At 40.7% G+C, this 24,961-nt stretch overlaps 1 protein-coding gene across 3 annotated transcripts in view; it reads left to right on the top strand.

Annotated features, from left to right (window-relative positions):
- SAMD12 (sterile alpha motif domain containing 12) overlaps positions 1-24,961 on the top strand; it is a 387,706-nt gene that overhangs the window by 313,415 nt on the left and 49,330 nt on the right. The gene's annotated exons all lie outside the window — the stretch shown is intronic.

Genomic DNA, 24,961 nt, shown 5'->3' on the forward strand with positions numbered 1-24,961 from the left:
ACACCACTTGTTAAGCCATGCTGTGGCGGCGTCCCATATAAAGTAGAGGAAGATGGGCACAGATGTTAACCTAGGGCCAGTCTTCCTCAGCAAAAAAGAGGAGCATTGGCATCGGATGTTAGCTCAGGGCTGGTCTTCCTCACAAAAAAATAAAAAAAGAAATTTATAGCCTTGAGTGCTTATATTAGAAAAAAATGTAACGAGCTAATCAGCTGAAAAATTTAGAAGAAGAGCAGTGGAGGAAAACCGCAGATAATGGGGTAAAAAAATAAGATAATAAAAACTAATAAAATAAAAATAGAAGATCACCAACATCAAAAGTCTATTCTTTGAAAAAAATAATGAATTAACAAGATTCATCACACAAAAAAATTGCACAAATAAACAACATAAAGGACATAGAGGTCTATAATTACACATACACAAGAAGTTAATCAGATTATAAGGCAAAATTAAAAACTATGCAGATAAATTTGAAAGTTTGAGTAAAATGGACATTCTAAAAATACATATAAATTATCAAAACTAATTTGAGAAAAGATACAAAACCTGAATGGTCCTATAACCATGAAAGAAATGAAATCAGTAATTAAATTTTTTTCTCCTGGAAAACACGAGACCAGAAGGTCTTGCAGTCATGCCATGAGTTATGCCAGATATTCAATTCCAAAATACATAAACTCTCTTAGACAATAGAAAAAGAGGGAATATTCCCAAACTTATTCTACAAGACCAATATTAACCTTGGATCCAAAACTTGATACAGACAGCATAAGAAAATAAAATTACACACTTTCAAATATCTAGAACATTGACAAGTAAAAAAAACATTAGCAAACCAAATTAAGCAATGGATTTTAAAATGATATGTCATAAATTTGGGTTTATCCTTGGAAGCAAGGTTCGTTCATTATTAGAAAATTATTTCATGTAATTCATCATATCAACTGATTAGAGAAGGAAACCATATGTCATCTCAATACATGCCCAGAAATCATTCAGTAAAATTCTAGAACAATTCCTGATAAAAATTCTTAGCAAACTAGGAGTAGAATTGGAACTTTCTTAACCTGATGAAGTATATCTACAAAAAAACTTATAGCAGGCATCATCTTCAAGGGTGACATTTTTAAAATCTCTTTTAAAGTCAGGAACAAAATGAGGATGCTAGTTCACCACTTCTTTCAACATAATTTTGGAAGTTCTAGTCTAGAAAAACACGGCCTACAGAATGAATAACTTGTATACCAGGAGACACGCACCAGAATATTCATAGCAGCTTTGATTTTGATAGCAGAAAACTGGAAATTACCCAATTATCCTTTGACTTCGAATGGATAAATCAATTGTGGCATCTTCATATAGCGGCCTCCTATACAGTGGGAAAACAAATGGACCTTTTCTATGTGTGTCCTCTTGGATGAATGGTGTTGAACAAAGAAGCTAATCACAGAAGAAGACATATACAGTATCATTCCATTTATGTGAAGTTTACATAAAGTTCCTAAACAGGCAAATTTTAGTGTATATTTTAAAATACATACATGTAAACTGTAAAGAAAAGTAAGGAAATGATTAACACAAAATTCAGAATCTAGGTTACATCTGAGGCTAGCATGGGGAATGGGATCATGGGGAAGGGGGAAGGGATTTTGTACAATTTTCTATATCTTAAGCTGCTAATAGATACAAATTTTATTATTATTAGACTTGACATTTTGTATTGTCTGTATGCTATTTCATAATGTATAAAACAAAGCAAAAAATGGTCATGAATGTGGATGGAATACACATTCTTCCTTGATATATTGTCCTGTTTCCTCATCCAAGGCATCCATTCTAGAAAATTTCCAATGTCTTGTGTCAGAAAACTCACAGAATAATCATTTAAATATTGTCCTTTGTGCTTATTTGGTCTGTGACCAAATTCTTTATTTCCCTTCACATTCTTCTAAATCCACACTTTCACTTCTTATAACCGTTGGTCCATGTCAGGCAGCGCTCGTAACTACGTGCTCACTCGGTCATTTGCAAATTCCCTAACTTCCCTGAGGTACTTCTTCATCTGCAGAGCAGAAAATGTCATGCCTGCCCAGTGCCATGGGGGATGAGAATTAAGCAAAGTGATATCAGCCTGGAATTTAGTAAATACTGAATAAATGTTAAGTATTATTGATTGTTGTTATGAAATGAAATAGCTTACGTAGAGTTCCAGGAAAATGTTGGGCACAAAGTAGACATTGAATACAACCCAGCCACTCTTAGTATCATGGATCCAGGCCTTGTTCATTTCTCTCTTATTATGACCTCCTGGAGACAATTTCCCTTATTTCCAGGACTGTACCCATTTCCATGATGCTCACCCCTATTTCCATAGGACATGTTTCTTGAGTCAGGTTCCTTATTTTCCCATCTGTGTATCTACATTGCCTATTACAGTTCATTGTTGTGGGGGTTCCTGAATGTTTACCGGGTTCCTTTAAGGCCGTGATTTGGCATCCATTTCACAATTATCATCGTCTGGTATCTCGAAGTTCATCAAAGAGACATCCCAGAGGGCTTCACTTTCCTGGTCTCCTTAACTCTGAGCTGTACCTTCCTCATCTTTCAGGCTGGTTAGTTGACCGTCTACTTTGTCCAGTCAGTCATCACAGGTCCTTCCCTTTAAATAAAATTCAGTGGGATAACACATAAAAGCTGCTGCCCCACAGATGACATATGAGATAGTCCAAAATTATTTTTCTTCCACTCCCTCTCTCCTTCACACTCTTTCCTTGCATTCAAGCAGTTCTCAGAATTCCAACCATGAATCATGGCTTCCCAGTCTAATAATAGGAGATGTGATAACTTACCCCTGCTCCATTTGTTTTAAATTTGAAACTCCTGTGACGTCCACTTACCCAATAATTATATTCAACTGATGCAGTTACCCTTTGGCCTGCTCACAGTATAATATTTTGCCTTATCTCTTCTTTATCCTTGTTTGTTCTCCGTTTTTGCTGTGTGTTCTTTCTCTCTGTAATCCAGGATATACGTCACTGTTGTTGTCTTTTGGATTATAAGATTAAGTGTATGATCTAGAGAGTGGTCAAGGATGTGCAGAGGAGATTGCTAGGAAAGACTGTCTTATATCTGTGTCATTCATTTTCCTTTTAATGGCCAAGCTCCAAAAAGTACTAAATTTCAGCACACAGTGTGTTTTGTGACTCCCTAACCTCTTGAAAAAAGGCCAAATAAAAATGAGGAATGTTTCTTTCAGTATACTGTATGTATATTGCAAAAATTGTAATCCAAATAAACATTTAGAAAAGAAAGATGAAAACTCAAACAAGACCATCCTACCCTCTGGGAATTTACAGTCTAAATATGACAAAAATATAGATGAGGTAGGAGAAAAGAAAGTGGGCAGTGATGATATTGGTGACACTAATGTCCATACAGGAAATTGAAATATATGGAAAGAAGAGTCAGCTGGTTCTTGGGCATTGATCAAAGGAAAATACAAACATATAGAAGGAGAAAAAGGTTACTTGATAACATTCTCCTTTGGTTTTAGGTAGTTACACAGCTAGTCTGATTTTTCCCCTTCTCCCCCCAGCCTCCCAGGATTCTAGGGTATTTTGGCTAATGTTATTTACAGTGTCCATAAACTCAAAAGAGGTTAAAGGGGCTATGAAAGAATAATCATTGTGCAAAAAAACTCAAATACATTTAGGGAGTGGAAAATGCATAGGAATTTGTGACCACAAATGATGGCAACCTGGAGACCATAGTAGGAAGTAGTGATTACTGCAGAAAACTGTGGAGTACTTTCCCCTCCCCTGCCACCACTAAAGGCAATCACATTCCAAAAAATTTTTTTATTGTGCCAACCACACTAAATATGTCTGCTGACCCCAATTGACCCATGGAATACCAGTTTGTGAGCCTTAACAATTCCCATTGCACAGATGAGAGATGCCTATAGTGGTAGTGATTTACCCAAAATCATACAAACAGACAGAGACGAGTCAAAGCTCCAAATCTGTCCATGCTGATGGACTCAGTCTGAAACTATGAAAGAAGAGATGTGCAGGTATTTTTATACAAACGATTTGTACTAGCTGGAATAAAACAAACTAGATGAGAGGAGTATAGAAGTTTTGTAAACACTGCCAAAGTATTGGGGTCAATAAAAGAGACCAAAAACTTGATTGAATAAAACATCTTGCTTCCGCCTCATTGCATTCTTGTCCATATTGATCAGCTGTAATAGAGCATGACAGAGGTATTGATTGAATGAGGCAATTCTCAGGTATTTGGGACCTGAATGCAGCCGTGGACTATCAAGAAGGCAATGCTCTACAGAAGCCTAAAATTAAGAAAGTTAAATGAAAAGGGGACTGGGGCATAAGAAGTTTGGTGTTTATAACATTCTAGCAAATGACATACTTGAAGCTGAATGGGCCTCATTTTCTTCACCCGTAAGTTACAGATAAGCATATATCGGTTATTGTCTTATAAATAGCTGTTGATGAAATGCCTGAAGTATTTGCATGGGTTTCTGTAATATTGACTTCTAAAACACTCTCAAAAACAGTGAAAGAAGATTGGATACACACTTCTACATTTATTCCTTACTGAAAAATCCCAGAAAAACAACAGCAAAGGAAAATGTTAAGGGCATAAATCCATCAAGACATGGAAAACAAAAGGGAAGATGACAGTACACAAATTTTGGAAGCTAGAAAGCAGATGGACACGTGGTAAATACATTAGCAGACCCAAGATATTAATATCTGAGCTAAAATAAGATCATTGGAAAGTTTGAGAAACAATCAGATCCCCGGATCCCCTCTCCCACTCCTTGTATTCGGGACTCTGCCACGCCCCCACCTTGGCCAATGGCTAAAGATTTTGTTCCTGAAGAGAGTAAAACAGTCTCTGGGAATGGGGTACACCAGGCACAGTTGAGAGCAAGGCTTCAGGAGAAGTGTCTCCAGGAAGATGAAATTGATACCTGAAGTATAGAACATCTGGAAAGGATATTTAAACAACTGGTGAAGAGTTTGGGGCTGAGTTAGTGATAAGTATTTAGAAAACCAAACAAATTTTTAAAAAGACATTTATTACCTCCTGGGAAAACAATAGTCATGCAGGAAAGGAATTGTGATGGTAGTCTTCTCCATGCTCAGTGTTAGGTACATTTAAATAATATAATAATGTACACACTGAATATTGATTTAATGAAAATTACTGTTATTGGAATGACGGGGGATGAGACAGAGAACATGTGCGATGGAAGTAGAAGGAGGAAGGAAAGTTAAGTCCTCTGACTTCATCGTGGGAAATTGATTTTTTTTGAAAGTTTGACATTTTTTTTTAAGTATCATTTAGAGATATGGAGGTAAATGCTAAAATAACCAGTTGAGGGAAGGGATAGTTAGGGAGAGGGAAGAGGGATATCGTAGAATGTTTTTTATAGCAAATCTTGTAGAGCTATTCAATTCTTTTAAATTAGGCCTAGATATCTTTGATTTAAAATTGATATATGTATATTTAAAACTGATTAATAAAAATAAAAGGGAAATCTGTGCTGAAAAGCCAGATTAGTGAGGGTGTTTGTCTCAACAGCCAGAGGTGAGGAGGAGCAGAGAATGTTCTTCCCATCTCTGCATCTTTCCCAGCAAGTCCGCTCTGTCCACATACTATTGAAGTGATGCCTTCATCTCAAGCTGATGAAATGATGTACCCTAGTTTAGGAATAATAGAAACCAGATGGCCTCAGCCTTCTCAGAACATCTCATTTTTAACTGCTTTTATTTATCTTCCACTTTTGGTTGTATTTCCTTAGGACATTTTTTGATCTTACGGACAATAAAAATTATATTCTGAGAATCATGGCATCATAAGACTTGAAAAATTTTCTGGAGTTTAGGGAGTCTCTTACTTACCTTCTTCAGAATAAACACGGTATATGCCTTTCACTAAAAAGGCTGGGTGGGGGCGGGGCATCACTACTCACTTGTGTCTGACATTGTCTTACAGTCTTGGATATGGAGCTCTGCGATTCTTAACCTTTTTTCAGTTTTGAGGCTTTTAACCTCGTTAAAGCTTTGGACTTGCTCTTCAGAAAAACTCCTATATACAGATTCTACATACACTTAAGGAGAATCACAGAGTCCCTGATGCCTATTCATGGTCCACTTAAGTATCCATGAACCTGTTATGAATCTGATCCCTGTTACTTGCTATACTAATAGATTCTAAATAAGTATTGAATTAAACGACTGAATGGACCCAAAGAGAGAGACTCTAGTTCCAGCTGACTTATTGGGTGAGAACAAGGACACGCCACCAATGCTCTGTTTTGTGTCTTTAACGTTCCTCTTGGAGTATGGAGAATTGGTTCTGGATCTCTTTCTCTCCTTGCTCTTTGAGCTGTCTGCCCTTGTATCCTCCATCCATCCTGAAGTAGTACTTAACTAATGTCTTCTCTATTGCCCAGACTCCTGAATTTCTAGGCTCAACTTATAAAAAGTGCCCTCAACAGTACATCTTGCCATTCTAAAATAAATAAATCAAAAATGCTTCATTATGCCCAATTTGTTCTACATATTCAAGGCTGCCATATGGCTTCAATAGATGTCTAGTGAAAATGTATTTAATATCTCATAAAACCTACATAAAGATGTCAAATGCCCATAATTAAAGACAAATCCTCTCTGAGATATTACTTTACCAATTAGCCATCTGGAGCTGTCTGGCCAAGTCCTAATCAATTAGCCAGTTGTGGACGTTTTGAAGATGTACAAGTCCTAAGGAGAGTTGGGAATACTTAGCAAGTTTAGTAGTGATCATAGTGCTGGGATAACTGGATTCAAGATGTTCTCATTATGAAAATGCCTCTTGCAGTCCATTTCCACTCCCTCAGGTAATCACCATTGGAAATAACTGAGCAACATTACCTGAGCCCTGCCCTTTGCAGGATAATGAAACTTTCAGTGGCCATGTGAAGAGCAAGATAGTAGAGGTCGTAGGAAGATGCTTGCAGAATTAACCTTACTCTGTGGGTGACCCTTTCTATTCTACAAAGGACAGTTATGTCTCAATTTAAGTCCTCACCTTGCAATACTGCCAGGTCCACAGAATTTTGTCATCGTCCCCTTCTCCGTCAATTCTCCAGCCAGGTAGGAACAGCTGAGAGGAATGTAAACTTTGGTGTGCCTCAGAATTGCTCTGCAAACGTGTACAACAATGCAGATTCCCATGTCCCGGTCCCAGAGGTTCCAGTTCTCACTCTGGTACATTGACTTCATTTTCTTCCCCCAGCCATCTGACTTTACCTATTTCACTCTTGTGCATATGGCAGCAATCTTATTTTCACTCTAGTGGTTGTCCTAACCAGGTTGTCCTAACCAGGGCTTGCAGAATGTTTGCTGTAAAAACAATTTTGTCTTCCCTTTTTGGCTTTAAAAACCAAAAGGCTGTCCAAGACGTGATGATTTATGTCATTAAATTGAAACATGAGGACACATTTTAGGGTGGATAATTTGGTAAAAGATGGCCAGAAGTCCGGGATTTGAGCATATCCTTTAGTGGAAGTGGGGAAGGACAGAAGACAGAGAAGGATGTGTCAATGTTGATATTACAAAGACACCTGAAAGGGTGGTAAAGGCTCCGATAGAACAAAAGCTACAGGGGTGGTTACCCAGGAACTGTTTTCCTTATGGATAGAGAGTTAACCAGAAGATTGTGTTGATTTTTGCAGGTGTTCTTAAGAAACACAGTAAGAAAGTTGAACTTAAACGGAAAATAAAACTGAAACTTATGTTAAGAAACAACAGAATGTAGCACTATTTCAATTGCAATGAAATATAGCTTTAGCTTTCACAAACTCAAGGGAGTGTCAAGTTACATGATTAAAACCATCTTCTCAGGCTCAGGAGGGGAGTGGTCCGCGCATTTGCCCTTGGTGCGAGCCTTTTAAGGACTGTATGCGTTTACTGTCAGCACCTTGACTGAGAGTACCATCTCCATTTCCATCTCCACTGCCTCACAGGCAGGACCAACAGCTCTCCCCCTGCCGGTGCTGCCTCTGAGCAGGACCGATGATTCAGCATCTCCTAAGCACTTACATATGAAATTCTTCAGTTGTATTTTCACATGGGATCCTCTCTATCTTTGCTGGAGTCTTTCTCCTGTAGTTGCTGTGCCTTCACCATGGAAGTCTTAACGTCCTAGAAGCTAGCAACAATGTCCTTTTTTTTTTTTTTTTTTTTCCTTTTTGGTGGCATTTAGAACAATACTATAAATACAAAGCCAGTCCTTAAACATGTGGATTGACTCACTAATAGATTTTTTTCTGAGACACATGTCTCAGTGCCTCAGAACAGAATTCTGTTACTTAACTTCAGTTAAATGTGTGTCTGAAGAGTTTCACATTTCCCAATAGCCAATACTTAAAACAAGACCAGATCCCTAAAAGCACCTAATGTTCCTGTCCCATTTTGTTCTGCTCCCACATTTGACTGAAATTCTCATCTTTCCACACCCTCTACCATTGTTTCTGTGTGTCCACACATAAGATTTAAAATGAACATTTATTAAGTCTCTGTTGCAGGATTCTGTGCTTAACATTTTACACCTTATCTTCCCAACATCAACTATAAGAAGTAGGCACATTTTACAAACAGAGAAACTAAGAAAAAGCATTTTATAAAAACAGGTTCAAAATACCAAGAAAAATAAGTGGAGAGGGAGTAAGGAATGAAACTAGTGGCAAACGTTGATGTTTGTTGAAACTGAATAATGCTTAATGTGGATTCATGGTCCTATTCTTACTACTTTTGTATATGTTTGGAAATGTCCATAAAGTAAAAGATTTAAAATTATAAAAATAAAACTAATTAAATTAAAAACTTGTCTGGAGAAATGACATCTCTTCTTCATCTAATCTTGGGTTAAGATTATTTGGGTGCCTCCTCCTGGTAGAGAAAATGCTGATAATAACCGAGCTCTCTGCTAGAGGTCCACTGAAACCCTGAGTAGTTTGTTTCTAACCATTATTACCTACATATGGCCTTCAAGTCTTCAAATTTCCTTTAGCTTTCTTCCTGAGTATGACACGGAAGCCTATTTTGTACCCCAGGAAGACATAAGGGGATGTCACTTCAAATGCCATGAAATAATCTTTTTGCTCTGTTCAGTTGTGATAATGTGTGCGTTTCCCAGTAACTTCTCTCCAGTGTAGAATCTCCTGATTCTTTTCCATGTTGTCTGTGCCGCCACCTCATTTTCTTGTTGTTAACTGAAGAATTGTTTGTCTCTATTTAGACTTCAGATCTGCATCTGCTTTATGCCATCTGTTCTGCATTGTAGTTTCTTTGTAATATATTAGATCCTGGGTAGCATTTAAAGAGACAGTCAAGTTAGCATGGGCCTTGAGCTTTCTCTGTCTTACTGGGAAAGTTTCTTAGATTAGTAACAAATAAAACCGGTTGTTTGTTACCATGTAGAAATCACTTTACCTTTGAAAATTTGTAAAGTTTCTTTTTTCATTATTCCTTTTCTTTTTACCTTCTTCCTTGGCATCATCCCAGACCCACTCTCAGAACTAAGTGACTTGGTCTCCTTGGCCAGATTGAAAGTCAGACACTTTGACGCCAAAAGAACTGGTATATAATGGACTGAAAATTTAGAAGTTCCTATGGACCCACATGTGTCTCTCTGATACTAGGGATGAGCAGCTATTGATCAGAAAAGGGCTGTTTCCAACCTGTGGCTTCTGAGTCAGTGGACTTGGATTCAAATCCCACCTCTGTAAGTAGCCTCCCCCAGGCTCAGCTTGGCCCTCTGTGGAATGGCAGGACTAGTACCTACCTTGTAGTTTTGTCGTGAAGATAACCTTTGAAAAGTTTTCAGTATGGGACCTGTCACCTATTGCAAAAACTTTATAAATGGTCAGTAGCTAATTATTATTAACTCTACAAGTCACTGACAACATGGGAAAGTGCTGACTGCGGATGGTAATAGCTACAAAAAAATAATGTGTTTTCTTGGTTGCCAAATTAAGTTGAAACCAATTTTCACATTAACAGCAGGCATTCACTAACTTAGAAAACACAGCTACCAACGAGGCTCCAAAAGAAGGTCTTTGAGGCTGATGCTCATTTAATGTGTCATATTCACTTTGGGTGAAAACTTGCTGAATTTTGTGAAATGTGAAATTGTTGAATTTAGTTTTTCCCTTCCTTGTCTACCCAGCTGTCATTACATATATCCTCAAAGGTGGAAGTTTTCTGACCAGGGCTTGGTTAGGACCCAAGTTTTGTGCTTTGATTTTGCATTGTGTTTGAGGTTAGTAATGAAGAATTCAGGAGAATTATTGGATGCTCTAGGGAAAGTACAGACGTCACCTTATTTCTATTTTCTGTAAAGTTGAAAATGACAATGAATAGCAATGCTAATAAGTGATACTGTGTCTGGTTGGGTTCAAAAAAATAATTCATTACTTCTGAAGAGATCGAAGCCTTTGATGAGAGCGGCTTTTCTGACAAATGAAAAATTCTAAAACTGATGGTAAAATTTTTTTGTAGCATCTGTATTCATTCATTTACATTTTTAGCAAACATGTCTTGAACATCTTCTTTGAGCCAGGTACATTGTTAGACACTGGAATACTAAAATGAATAAGACTATTGTAAAAGGAGAGAAATAGCTCAATTAAATTCTATAATTTGAGGAGAGTTTCAAAAAGGGGCCAATTGCCAATGTATGGATCGCGTTTAGATAAAGTCACAAGGGGTGGTGCAGTACCCCAGGCATCGTGACAGTGGCGAGCCTCTACTGCCTCTTGGCTCAAAGGAACAAGGGGAAGAGTGAGTCCCAGTACCTGGAGAGAAGCTAGTATGAGTAGGTCACCCCTGGGAGATGCAGCCCTGGGCCTCATGCAGGGAGCTTTGATCAATTCAGGATGGTCTGCCAGGGAGGTAGCCAAAGAGGATCAACTCCACGGTCATTCCTCTCGGCCTTCTGAAACTCCTACTGGTGCTGCCCATTGGCAAATCCCTCTGGAAGCCGGAGGGAAAGGGAGCCCGTTGGTGCAGGTCACAGAGGTCAGCCTCTCAGGGCACAAAGCAGAGTGGAGAAAAAGCTGGAAAAGGCAGAAGGAAGAATACAATACAGCTGTGACCTCCCTCAAGATACTCTGTCTAGTGGTAGAAGACTGGCAAACAAGCAGATAAGTTCTAACACCTATAGTAATGAATAGTATACTGATATTTACAAAATAATAGGAAAGCCCAGGGGACAAAGCTACCAGCTGTGGTATTAGGGAACATTTATTCTTGATCTCAAAGAATGAGTACAAATTTTCTGGACGACAGGGGAAAGAGAAGGAATGTCATAAGGGGTAGAGGAAAAGACCAGTATATAAATCACACAAGTGTACGAGGCTTGTTTAGAAATTATCAGCCTGACTGCAGCAGAAGGTATATGGGACACAGGGAAAGGATTTGGGATTTTGTGAGGCTTTGTTTGGATTCTTGGGGAATTTATCCAGAGTCACCATGGCATGTTTAGTAAACAAGTGTAAGATACTTCTGACCTGCATGCTGCGTGAGAGGAGATGTCCTTTTCGTTCGCTACCAGAACAGTGCTTGGCACTGGTTCCATGCTTAGTAGCTCTTTGGAGAATGAATGAACAAGTGAACAAGAGAGTTGTTGTATGTGAACCTAAGTCCCACGACTTTGTTTTACTTTATTAAAATTAAATTTGATAGGGGCCAGCCCGGTGACATAGCGGTTGGGTTCACGCACTCTGCTTTGGCAGCCCAGAGTTCGCAGGTTCAGATCCTGGGCACGGACCTACAGACTGCTCGTCAAGCCATGCTGTGGTGGTGTCCCCCATACCACATAGATTGGCACAGATGTTAGCTCAGGGACAATCTTCCTCACACAAAAAGAGGAAGATTGGCAACAGATGTTAGCTCAGGGCCAAGCTTCCTCACTAAAAAAAAAAAAAAAAATTAGGGGCTGGCCCAGTGGCGCAGTGGTTAAGTGTGCTCTCTCTACTTCCACGGCCCGGGGTTCACAGGTTCAGATCCCAAGCGTGCACCGACACACCGCTCGTCAAACCATGCTATGGTGGCATCCATCCCATATAAAGTAGAGGAAGATGGACACAGATGTTAGCCCAGGGCCAATCTTCCTCTGCAAAAAGAGGAGGATTGGCATCATATGTTAGCTCAGGGCTGATCTTCCTCACAAAAAAAAAAAAAATTAAAATTGATGTGTATTAGCAAGTGGTACCATTTTGATTCTTCCTGTTTGTTCTAGAAGTAAGCAGATCTAAAGAACAATGGTTTTGTTGAAGAAGCACAAGATGAGGGTCAGGACATCTGTTCATCACTGGAAGCACCATTTAGCCCTGTTTCTCAGCTCCACTGTCTCAAAAGTAGAAATTGTGCTTGCTCCCTCAGCTATCTCATAAGATTATTGTGAAGATCAAAGGTACCTTGACAGGTATAAAGAACTTGACAGATAAGATGCACTGATGCCTCCTTCACCTGCATCAGTAGCCACTGAGATGAGCCACATAAGTGAATTTTTCAAATAATTAAATTGTGTTCCATTAGAGTTTTTCAATGTCAGTACTATGCACATTTTGGGCCAGAATAGTTCTCTGTTGTGGGGGGCTGTCCTGTGCATTATAGGTTGTTTTGTAGCATCCCTGACCTCTACCATTGGCCACTGGCACTCCCCCCACCCCCACAACCAATTGTGACAACCAAAACTGTCTCCATACTTGACCAGATGTCCCCTAGAGAGCAAAATTGTCCCCTGGGTGAGGACCACGGCGTTAAACCTTCTTTTTAAATCTTAACCATGCTAGATGGAAATCTTTGTAAAATACATTGGTCACGTCTCTGGCCTGTTAAACGTGGCTCCTGGATTGCTACACTAGAATACTAGCTGTAACAATCATAACATCTTTAAGACATGTTAGAATTATTTGCCTGCATCCCTGGTCTGCTATATTTTTGTAGACCTTGTGTCTGCATTTCATTTTTTTAATTTTCCCTCCCTCTCTCCCTGTGAGGCTGACAGCTGTCACTTTCCTGTAAGCATCCAAGTGTACTAATTTGCTATTTCTAATCTGCTGAGGATTTAAAAAGTGGTTAGGCAGCTTTCATGGAATGCATCTAAAATGAAAATCAACATTCCTGAGTTTGGGTGTACAGGAGCCTGGCAGATGGACGTGGTTTATTCGAGCCAGGCGGAGGCCTTCTTATTTCTCAGTTCTCAACTCTTCTCTTAGGGACATCTGCCAGGTAAGTGTAGTGTCATCACAATTATTATATCACGACTGTATGATATTACCTACATCGACTTTCCCATGTCCTTGATTTAGGATGAAATAAGAGAGGGATGAAATGTCTGATAATAGTTCAAACATTCTTGCCAATTGGGTACAAACATTTCAGAGAACAATTAGTCTTTTATTTGCTCACCACCCTCCTCCTCCTGCTTCCATTTAGAAATTATATGAGGGGGTAATACATTATTTATATCATCTATGAGGCTGCACAGAGCCTGGTATAATGTAAGCCAATAAGATGTTCTTTTATATTAAGTAAAATACGTCTAATGTATTAGCATCTAGTACAGTGCCATGGTGCCAGGCACATAGTAGGCCTCAAAAATGTTTGTGAAAGGAACCACAGGAATGAATAACAAGAATATAACCTCACTTCCTAATTGTCAGTATGAAAAAAACTCATGTAAGGTGTAGCAAGCCAAGGATAAGGACTTCAAAAATCCAGGTGAGGGGCCGGCCCCGTAGCACAGCAGGTAAGTGCCCATACTCCGCTTCAGCGGCCCGGGGGTTTGTGGGCGCACACAGGTGCACCACTTGTCAGGCCACGCTGTGGCGGCGTCCCATATAAAAGTAGAGGAAGGTGGGCACAGATGTTAGCTCAGGGCCGATCTTCCTCGGTAAAAAAAGGAGGATTGGCATCAGATGTTAGCTGAGGGCTGATCTTCCTCACACACACACACAAAAAAATCCAGATGAGGAAAGTAGTCTGTAATGAAAGCGCAGACTAATCTTTCATGTCACAGATAGAGAGAACCGCAATAGTCCCAGAGGAGGAAAAATAAAATGACTAACCGTCAACCCACTTCCTGTTCTGCTGCAGTGTCTTTTAAATTTGCAGGTGGGGAATGGCTCAGCAGATTCTAGCTCACAGGACAGACCTCCTTTTATTTTTTCCATTGCAAATGTTTGCGTTTTTGACTGGGCAGGAAGAAAGGTTGAGACTCGCAGCGTCTGCCCGATTCCAGTGGGTAGAATCTCAGGTTATCTCTAACAGCTCGCTTGCCCAGGTTGTGAGGCTATTTCTGTCTGCTGTAACAAGAATACTCCCTCGTGCCAGAATAAAGCAACCTGTAAGGGAACACTTACCTGAATGGTGTGCAAGGTCAGAGGAAAGCATTTCATTTAAAAATGGCTCTGTACGTAATAAAAAAGGGATCAGTGTCCAATAGGACTCTGAACACAGGGAGAAGAATGGGATTTGACTCACTTCGTTTTTTCAAGGTCACGACTGGTCTTAACAAGCCCCATGGGAGACAGGTTTCCAGATGGTGATTCTGGACCAGCCAAACCCTTGAGACAGGAGGCCAAGGCTGACCAATTTTCACCTGGGAATATGAAACCTGAGATCATGCTGGTAGCAAGATCACCCTCAGGGCTTAGCCCAGAATCCATGCTACCCTCTGAGTACCTCCTGAACTGAATGAACCCCGGGATGCTGGGACTTGTACTTGCAGATTTCATCTGGTCATTTTAGGAGGAGTTCTGTTGAAGAAATCAAGACAATCTGACCTGAGAGTCAAGAAAATAGCCAGTCCTCAAAAGATAAAGAAATTCTTAGAACGTCATAATCATCTATTTGTATTTTCAAAAAGGCAACTTAGTCAGAAAAGATCTCTGTGTGTCTCTTGGGTTCTGCGGTCTCAACATTTCGGATAGGTCAATGGTTAATTGGGTTGGGTTAGTGATTCTTTTTATCATGGTGACTTTTGACCATCTTTCTGGCAGAAGGTGTCTAATTAAATCATGGGCTGTTGTGGGTGAAAGATACTATTTCTCTGGCATTTAGTCTGCCCAGAACACAGCAGGAATTGCATGGAGGGACTTTGGAACATGGTGGGTACTTAACTTTGTTTTGTCTACCTTCATAACAAAGAGCAGCAGTCAGTGGTTCTGAATGCCTTTTCTAGTGAGATGATTACACAGGATCTGCAGCAGTTTGTTGAGGCCAGTGTGTCCGGAGTATGCGTGGTGGTATGAGATGAGTTAGCTCAGGCAGGGCTCAGGATTAGTAACCTATCAGGAAATGAGGGATGAGGGGGCTTAGACAGAGGTGGGAGCAGTGCAGTTGCTAAATTTGAGGTTGAATTCTTGTAATCTGCTTGAATCCAAGTTATCCTAAAAGACTCTTTGAACAATGGGTTCTGTGGCTAAAAAGAATATCTCCTATGCAAATATATTGAGTGAAGGAGGACTTGCTGCCCATTTTGTAATTATTTATTGAGTACTTACTAGGTGCTGGCCATTTTTATGTGTGTGATTTAAGAGAATTTTTACAAGCCTTTGGGATATGAATTATTATCTTTGTTTTAAAGATGGAAAATGGGGGGCTGGCCATTTTCATATATGTGGTTTAAGAGAATTTTTACAAGCCTTTGAGATATGAATTATTATCTTTGTTTTAAAGATGGGAAAATGAGAGCTTCATACGCATTAGTCTTACACACTTGGGACTGAAGCTTGACCTATACTGGGGCTTTATGTGAGATTGGCAGAACTGAAACTGGAGATCAGGTTTTCTGTTTTGCCCATTTTATACTAGATAAAATTGTTCTTATCTTTCCTAGGTTAAATTAATTTTTGAGGTCTAGCCTGGGAAACGAAACACCAGGAATAGTACTGTTTCAATCAGAAAATGTCTTCTCATAGCAAATGTGAAAAGTTGTTAAAACGTAACCTATTTGTAACTTGTAGGCCAACCACACATGTTTACACTAGTTATTCTTAAGTTCTATGTGTAATAAATAAATATATTTGTACATGTGTATGTATACAGTCATTTATTTATGCTGTGTCCATTATACCCAGAAAAATTCTGAAAGAGTAGGTATTAAAATGTTAACAATAGCTGTCTCCGGGAGATAGGATTTAGGGTCACCTCATTTTATTATTTTTCTCTTTCTTTGTAAATCTAAATTTTTTTCCACAACAGGAATGGAGCACAAATTATAGAAAGACAAGACATAAAGGAGAAGGCACACACCTGGCTCTTTTTAGATTCAGGTGTTTTTGATTTTCCCTCCCTCTGTAGTCCGTTCCCCCATCTATATTGGTTTCATCACAATGATGCAGCTTAAGCCATCAATTTGAAGGTGATTCTGTGAGCTTTTTTTTTTTTTTTTTTTTGGTGAGGAAGATCGGCTCTGAGCTAACATCTGCCAATCCTCCTCTTTTTGCTGAGGAAGACTGGCCCTGGGCTAACATCCATGCCCATCTTCCTCCACTTTATATGGGATGCCGCCATAGCATGGCTTGCCAACCGGTGCATCAGTGCGCACCCGGGATCCAAACCAGCGAACCCCAGGCCGATGCAGCGGAGCGCACGCACTTAACCGCTTGCACCATCGGGCCGGCCCCAGTGAGCTTTTTAATTTAAAGTTTGTGCAGGTGTCAAGATTCCAAAGGCATCAACTCAACAAAATTGAGGCCCATCGTGATAATTAGGATTGAGAGAACATTTGGGGAAGACAATGGGGAAGAAATATGAAAAACCAAAGGGAAGGAATAGAAATAGCTGGTCTATGGTAACCTCAGCAGGAGACATTGGTTTGGGGAGGGGATGAGCAAGTACAGGGGAAACAGACAGAATCGTCGACAGAATTGTCGATCATAGCATCTGAAATCAATCTGGGAGAGGAACAAAGGGTGAATCTCAGCATGAGAGGGGCCATAGGAAGATGGAGAAACAGGCCAAGGAGACTAAGTAAAGACGAGTCGCAGGCTATGTGGTGGAGAGTTTGAGAAACATCACGGCCGTGCAGTGGACACTGGTGGGTTTGAAAGGTTCGTCATGTGGTGTGATCATGTAGGAAGTGGAGGGACTCGCATGACTCATTTGTCCTGGAGAGAAATGGGAGTAGGAAGGAGGAAGGAACAAGGCCCCAGGACAGAGAGAATGGAAACAATTTAGATATGTGTTATTAATTATTGTCTCCAGAGAGCCTGGTGTGGCAAGACAGATGATGACATGGGGGGTATTAACTTAAATCTCTTCCAACATAGCTCCCTGTCTCTCTCCATGTGGCATGAATCATAATCTCTGGAACTTTCTTGTTTCCAACAAGGAGGCTACAGCACTGATAAAGGCAGTTGGGAAGATTGAATGTTACATCACTGCCATTTCTGCAACTGTTCTTCACCCTCCTGTCAACCCTGGCCTGAAAGACCCCAGGGTAGGACCATTCACTGCAGCCTAATACTTGACGTATAGGAGATTGACTCTAGAATGATTTTTCAAAACTTGTTATATTCTAAAATGAGTGGTTTCTGGCCCCCATTCCCACCACCCTCCTCTACATCCTTCATCTTTTGCCCACAACAGATGGGGCCAATTTTCGCATAGATGGAATCTATTTTACTTGCAGGAGACTATGGTTTAAGCATCATTATTGTTATGGTGGTGATTGTCATTGTCATTTAAACTTCACCTATTTCTAAAAAGTGTTTGAGACAATTTTCTTGGCTACAATAGAACCTTTCAACAAGAATGAAATGTGAGAACTTTTTAACAGAAGGGATAGTTATACACTGCAAGCCCAAGTGTTATATTTGCCGTTCTGGGCATTTTCTTCTTGGTGCATAGCAGATACTGGATAAATATTTCGGAATTAAGAATAAGTGGGTTTTGATTTCATCTAAGTCACCTCTCTGTTGCCTATTAGTGTTATAGCCATTGGTCGGATTATCTTTTCTGGGGCTTGGCGTTGGCTGGGGGATAGGTTACTTGGTTAATTTATTTGTCCATTTACCTAACTGAACACGTGCTAAACGTCAGAGATTACGCGAGGCACAGAGAATGCAGCAGTACTCCGTGTCCTCATCTCAGCAGCAGCAACCTCAGGAACATAAACTTCCCAAAATACCTGTTATCACTGGCAATGATGCCAAAGACCCATTGGGGACCTACTGTTTACAAGGCAACTTGCTAGGCCATGAGATACAAAGGATATATAATATAGCCTCATAAATACAAAACAAGTAGGACATTCTATTTTAAAATAATAAAAAAGGACATTATAGCTTATGATAATTTACTATAGATAATTTATTTAACCATTTGCACAAGAAATGGTGCAAAATATGTCTTGCCACTATTCCCATTTTGGCATTGAGAAGGTTGAGTTCTGTAACTCAGAAATAGAAACATGATATGTTAGTCTAGGTTCTCCAGAGAAACAGAACCAATAGAATAGAGAGAGAGAGACTGATTTACTATAAGGAATTGACACACAGTTCTGGAGGCTGAGTAGTTCAAGATCTGTAGTTGGCAAGCTGGAGACCCAGGAGAGCCAATGGTATAGGTTTCAGTCCAAGTCTGAGGGCAGGAGAAGACTGATGTCCCAGCTCAAAGACCGTCAGGCAGAGAGACAGAAAATCCTTTCTTACTTAGTCTTTTGTTCTTTTCAGACCTTCAGTGGGTTGGATGAGGCCTACCTACCCTGGGGAGGGCAATCTGCTTTACTCAGTCTACTGATTCAAATGTTAACCTCATCCAGAAATACCCTTACTGATATACCCAGTAATGTTTAACCAAATATCTGGGCAGCCTGTGGCCCCATCAAGTTGACACATATAGTTAACCCTCACATGTGATTTATCTGAGATTGCACATCCATGAAGAGGGAGAGCTAATAGTACACTACCTTTCCACGAGGTTTCTCATTGAAATACCAACCATGCCCAACTCTACTTAGTTTTGACAAACACAAAAGATTGGGTATGTTTGGATGTGTGTTATCTATAGTTGGTTCACAGAGAAATATCCAAGCAGTGTCCCATATCTCACTAAAGCAGCTATGTTGGCCAGGGGCTCTCCTACCTCCCTGATGGCTGCCAGCTCTCCCCCATCAAAGCTGCCGTGAGGTGCCTGTGCTCAGCTCAGCTTCTCACTACATGGGATCTCTCTTCACTTCTCGGCAGTGCTACCACACTCTACTCATGCCATTGGCACATTCTGCAGGAATTCCTACAGGCCCAGGACTGCTGCAGGGACTGACAGAGCAGCCAGGGTCCAACAGAGGATAAAGGTAGGACTTGCCTTATGCCTCTGAAGGCTTGGCACTGTGCAGGGATGGGTGCTACTTAAGCCACCAGTGTCTTCCCAGTGCCTAGTACAGTTGCCATAATAGGCAGTCAATCAAAATTTGGCAAATGAAAGGAAGGGAAGAAAGGATGGAATAGGCAGAGGGAGAGAATGTGGAAGAGGGAGGAATATACAGAAAAGAGAGAGGGAAAAGTGAAGGAAAAGAGAAGGAGTGAGAGAAAGAGAGGGCAGAAGAGAGAGAAATTAGAAAAGCAAGAGAGAAGAAAAGAGAAGGCACAAAAAAAGAAACAAGCAAAGAAAGGCAGCAAGAAGGGCTGCTGAGCTGGACAGGGAACATGGATGACCGCTGGTCAAGATGGAGGAGCACTGCCCAGGCCAAAGGAAAAAGACAGGGTTCTCCTAGCTCTGCCGATAGCAGGCTGGGACCTGGGACAAGTCACCCAATCTTTCTGGTCCATGGGGTAAGGCCTTACTTGTAACAGGAGAGAATCAGACCAGATCATCTGACAGAGCCCATCTCTACGTGAGCACCCCTGTCTCCATCCTGGTCCTCCAAGGATCAGCAAAAGCAACCTGGCAGCCAGCACTCTGACCCAGTCCCATTCCCTCTTCATTTCCCCCCCGTCTTCGTTTCTTATTAGGCGCATAAGTGTCCTAAATGAGCGTAGGGAAGAAAACACAACTACAGTTTTCCGTAGGAGTTAAATTGCAGAGCATGGAGAGGATTCAAGAAGGACAAATCTTTTTTCGTTTAGCCTCTTCTTAAAGCCAAGATACATGCAAACACCAACCTCTGATTCTGCCCTCTGCGGCACCCAGCCAGAGCCTGACTCGGAAGCTGCAGAAAGGGGAGTGTAAAATGTAATACAGATATTTATAATTGAAGTATCTTTCCCCCTGGGTATCTCTTTCTTTTTTTTTTAATGAAAGTTCGGTCAACTGAATATTCAGTTCCCCAAGGAAGGCTCCTCGGCTGTCGATTACACTACGCGCTTGGGGAGAAGCTCTAACGGAAAATGACGCCCGCTCTCGGCTAATGATCACCTTGCTCGGGATCAGAATGAGACAAGGTCTTTGAGCTTGACCCCCTTTCAACTGCGAATTAGATATGAGGAACAGAATATAGCTAAAAGCATTTTGTGTGAGGCTGCAAACCAAATGGACTCTGGATCCAATTTTATACGTGCACAGGTATATCAAATAAATTTAATTTCCGCATTGAAGGTGCTTGCTTTTAATTCTGGGGCCAGCAGCGCAGAACAGTTTTGAAGATTAAATTTCCATTCCGAGAAGGAAGTAGTTGGGGGAAGCACTTCTAAAGCAGGAGTAACCGAAAAGGAAAAGGTTTTCAGTGCTCACAGAGAAGGTGGGGGTGTAAAAAGATCTAGCGGGCTCTAGGCAGACAAGAAACCTTCAGGTGCAAGGTTACCTCTGCCACCTCATTTCAAATCAGATAATGACCTTAGTTATAACCAAAGCAGGGCTGGCTTTGACCCCCAGGTCACAGCAGCGGGGACCCTGCCGTCATCTGAGACACCTGGTGCCTATCTGTGTTATATGTGGCTGCCCAACTTCCTTAACCACTACTACAAAATACACCTCAATAGATATAATTTTAGGTTTAAAGTCAAAGGTTTTAAAGAATAATCCTAGATCACTTCCCTCATGAAGCCTTTCCTGATTTCTACCACTCACCCACCACCACTTGACCAGTCTATCCTGGGTCTCACTGAATCAGACCCTGTGCACATATCTACCACTGCAACAGTAATAGGAGGTAGTGTTGTCCCAGGGTTAAGCTCTGTAACCTCAAGCAAGTTACTTAAGCTCTGTGCATCTTAAGTTTTATGCATTTGAAATGGCAATAATAATAATAGAGTTGTAAGAATTGACTGAATGAGAAGTACTTAAAACAGTACTTGACACATGGTAAATATGATAGGGCTGTAGAGGATAGACCCTGTCTTTGACTCTCTAGAACTTAGCCCAGCTTAGCAGGAAAAACAGTTTGTTGACTGACTTTTGATCTCAATGTTTTACCTGCCCAACATTTCATACTCTGAGCCTTGGAGTATTGGCGGGTATTCACTAAATGAACAAGTTTAGGTTGTTCCCATCTACTGAGTGCCCACTGCATGGCAAATACTGTTTCAGGTACTTGATATAAAATATTCTATTTCATCCTTATGTCACCCTCTTATTTTTCCCATTCTAAATATTAGGAAAGTGATGCTCAAAGAGTTTAAGTAACTTGCTTAAGGTGGTAACTGGTATTTGATGAACCAGAATTCAAACACAGAGTGCACTAACTCCATGCTATTTCCACCTGCCCTCGGCCTCCTACCCATCCCAGCGATTGGACAATTAAGTGGTGTGCTAGCGTTCTCTGGCATGTCTGCCCACAGCACAGACCACTCTCCTTGCGTGATTCCTAGTCAGCCTGACTGGCTGTCCCTTCTGTCCCAAAGGCCAGAAACTCGGCTTAAGTTAAGACACAGGGGGAGATTGGCTTAGCTTATCCTCGGACCCCCCATCAAGCCCCCCACCCCAGAACCTGGACTGTAGAGTCACCCTCATTCACTTAGAGGCCACTGCGTGCTCCGGTCACCCAATTAGTGATGGGGCCAACAGCATGCTGGGCCTTTAACGCCTTCCACCCAGGACTCCTTCAGACGTTCATAATAGAGTTGAAAAATAATCTCGTTTAAAGTTTACATTTCATCTCAGATCATCCTAAGGGAGTGTAGCTGCTGCTTACAGCAAGAGCAAAGGGAGCCTGCTATCTTACAGACAATACACAGAAATCCTGGAATTACTTCATGTCTTTTGTTAGTGAGAAGTTACCTGTCATTAGAATTACCTTTTTTGCTTTCTAAGATATAAAATCTTTTAGAAGGTGCTATTGTATAGGATATCTAAAATAATTTATGAGGACAGAAACTGCAGCTAAAAAAAATTATATATATATACATATATATATACATACACACACACACACACACACACACACAATATATATATATATTCGTCTTTATTTAAGAAAATGAAATAATTGTCAGCCCAAGTAGTATTTTGACAATAGGAGTAGTTCCATTCAGCGGATGGTCCTTGAGCGTGAGCAGATTCTCATGAATAAAGAGGTGCTTATAGCTGTATTTATCTTAAAATGGATTTGTTTTAGTGAGTTGAGTATTTTAAGGAGAAGTGTATGTTAAGAAGTTAAAAGAGGGTTTTAATAAGAAAGCTTTCTGGGGCTTTTTGTCAGTTAGCAGTGATCATATTTTAATTGGCTTCCATTTGTTGCACTTCTGTTTTCAGAAGAGGGTGTACATCGTCTGATGTTTAAAAAAATAAAGTCACCTACTCACATCATTTTATCAGATAGTGGCCAAAACAAGCAGCGGGCTAATACTAGGTTAGCAAATATACAGTTGTGATTGCCATCAAATCTTGCCCGTGCCCATGGCAGACATCAAAAATCATTCCGAGTGATCTTAGCATTCTTTTCAACACCACCCTTCTTGGAGCCACCACCAGTCCGTCAGTGTTGGCCACCAGTCTGATCCCAGGCTAACAGTCCTTTTGTCTCTCTATAATCGGAGCCAGTGTTCACACAAGAGTAGCCAAGAGTAAGAATAGGATTCCATGTGGAATAATAAAGATAGAAATATTCACTGTGGAGGGCCAGTCCCATGGGGTAGTGGTTAAGTTCACGTGCTCTGCTTCGGCGGCCCAGGGTTCACGGGTTTGGATCCTGGGCGTGGACCTACACCACTCATCATGCCATGCTGTGGTGGCCTCCTATATACAAAATAGAGGAAGATTGGCACAGATGTGAGCTCAGGGCCAATCTTCCTCTCTCTCTCTCTCTCTCACACACACACACACACACACACACAAACACACACACACAAAAGAAATATTCACTGTGGAAATCACACCCTGTGATCCCTGTATCATGAGCAGAAGTGGAATAGCTGCTTTTGGTGTAGGAAAACTATTGCTCATTTGGAGCAATTGCTCATTAGGCTATGTTTAGGGTCACTAAAGCACAGTTCCTGCTATATAGAAATTTCATGTCTTCCACCAGTGAAATGTCCCTACCCATCTATCTCCAGAGACAATGTCCCATTCTTCCTCTTACTATCTCTTTACCTGAACCTCTACAATAATTTCAACCAACATTAAGCTCCTTGAGGGCAAGGACTATGTCTGTTTTCCATAATTATCGTTCATTGTGTGTGAGTGCCTAACACCATTTGGCATAATGAGTGGAGTGTGAATGAATTAATCCCCCCTAACTGAGCTCCCTGCCTCCTTTAATTGTATCCTCCATTTTATAGCCATATGTAAATCTGGACACATCACTCTCCTGCCTAAAATCTTGTCTCCTTTTCCCCTACTGAGTGAAACCCAAACTCCTCTCCAGCCACACTGCCAGCCAGCCTTTGCACTTTATCATCTAGTAATACCAAACTCTTTGACATTCCTCACAAATATCATATAGTTCTTGCCATTGTGCCTGTATTCACGCTGTTCCCTCTACTTGAAACTCCTTCCCCACCTAACTCGAGTTCATCCTTCAAAGCTCAGTTAAATCATTGTTTCCTTAGAAATGCTTCTCTATATCCCAGAGTTGGGGTCAGTGGCTCTCCTTTAAAATTCCATATCACTCTGTTCATATTTTTATTATAGTACTCACCATATGATATTAGAATGATCTATTTTTATATCTCCTTAAATAATTATGTTTTTGCTGCATGTTATGGAAAATCCAACTCAAACTGGAATATATTGGTTCACATAAATGAAAAGAGGTATCAGGCTTCAGGTATAATTTGATTCAGAAGTTCATAAAGTCATTGGGCTGCATTTTTCTGTATTTCTTTTGATCTTGTCTTCCTGCTTTTACCCTCAGACTAGTCTCTCCTGGTATCAAAATGATTACCACAGCTCCTAGCACAAGTTTTCTCATTGATATCCAGATGGAAAGAAAGAATTTCTCTTCTCACCAGCAGATGAAAGCTCTGAGCCTTCACTGATTCATTCAGTGAAAGACTGGTACCCGTCCCTAAACTAGTCGTTAGTGCAAAAGTGATGGGAGTGTGACGATTGGCTGAGACTCTGTGGCTGAAAAGTTGAGGTCCTTGTAGGAAGGGGAAAGGGATAAAGAATACTTCGGAGGCCACCAAAAGTAGCCACTATACTTTCCAATTAGACCGAGCTCCTAATGGTCATGCATCCCCTGCCGTATTCATCTGTGGGTTCCCAGCATGTAGCATAGTGCTTGATATGTGCAGAATAGATAGTCAATACGTATTTGCTTAGCTGAAGGGAACTTAACTTGCCTGGAACTGAAAAGCACATCTATATCCATGCTCACCTTCATCCATGCTCCCCACTTTGGCTCTGCGGATTCCGCCTCCATGCTGGCTGCCTCCTACAGCTACGTCTCACCCATCCGTTATATGGGTTCTTCTGCCTAAAGTAGGTTCCCATTTCCCTTATCCTGGGTTATCTTTTCTCAACCAAAATTCACCTTAACCCCCCCCCCACCCCCA

This window comes from Ceratotherium simum, chromosome 23 (assembly GCF_057802395.1).
Source record: "Ceratotherium simum simum isolate JZ-2026a chromosome 23, ASM5780239v1, whole genome shotgun sequence".
NCBI classification, from domain to species: domain Eukaryota; kingdom Metazoa; phylum Chordata; class Mammalia; order Perissodactyla; family Rhinocerotidae; genus Ceratotherium; species Ceratotherium simum.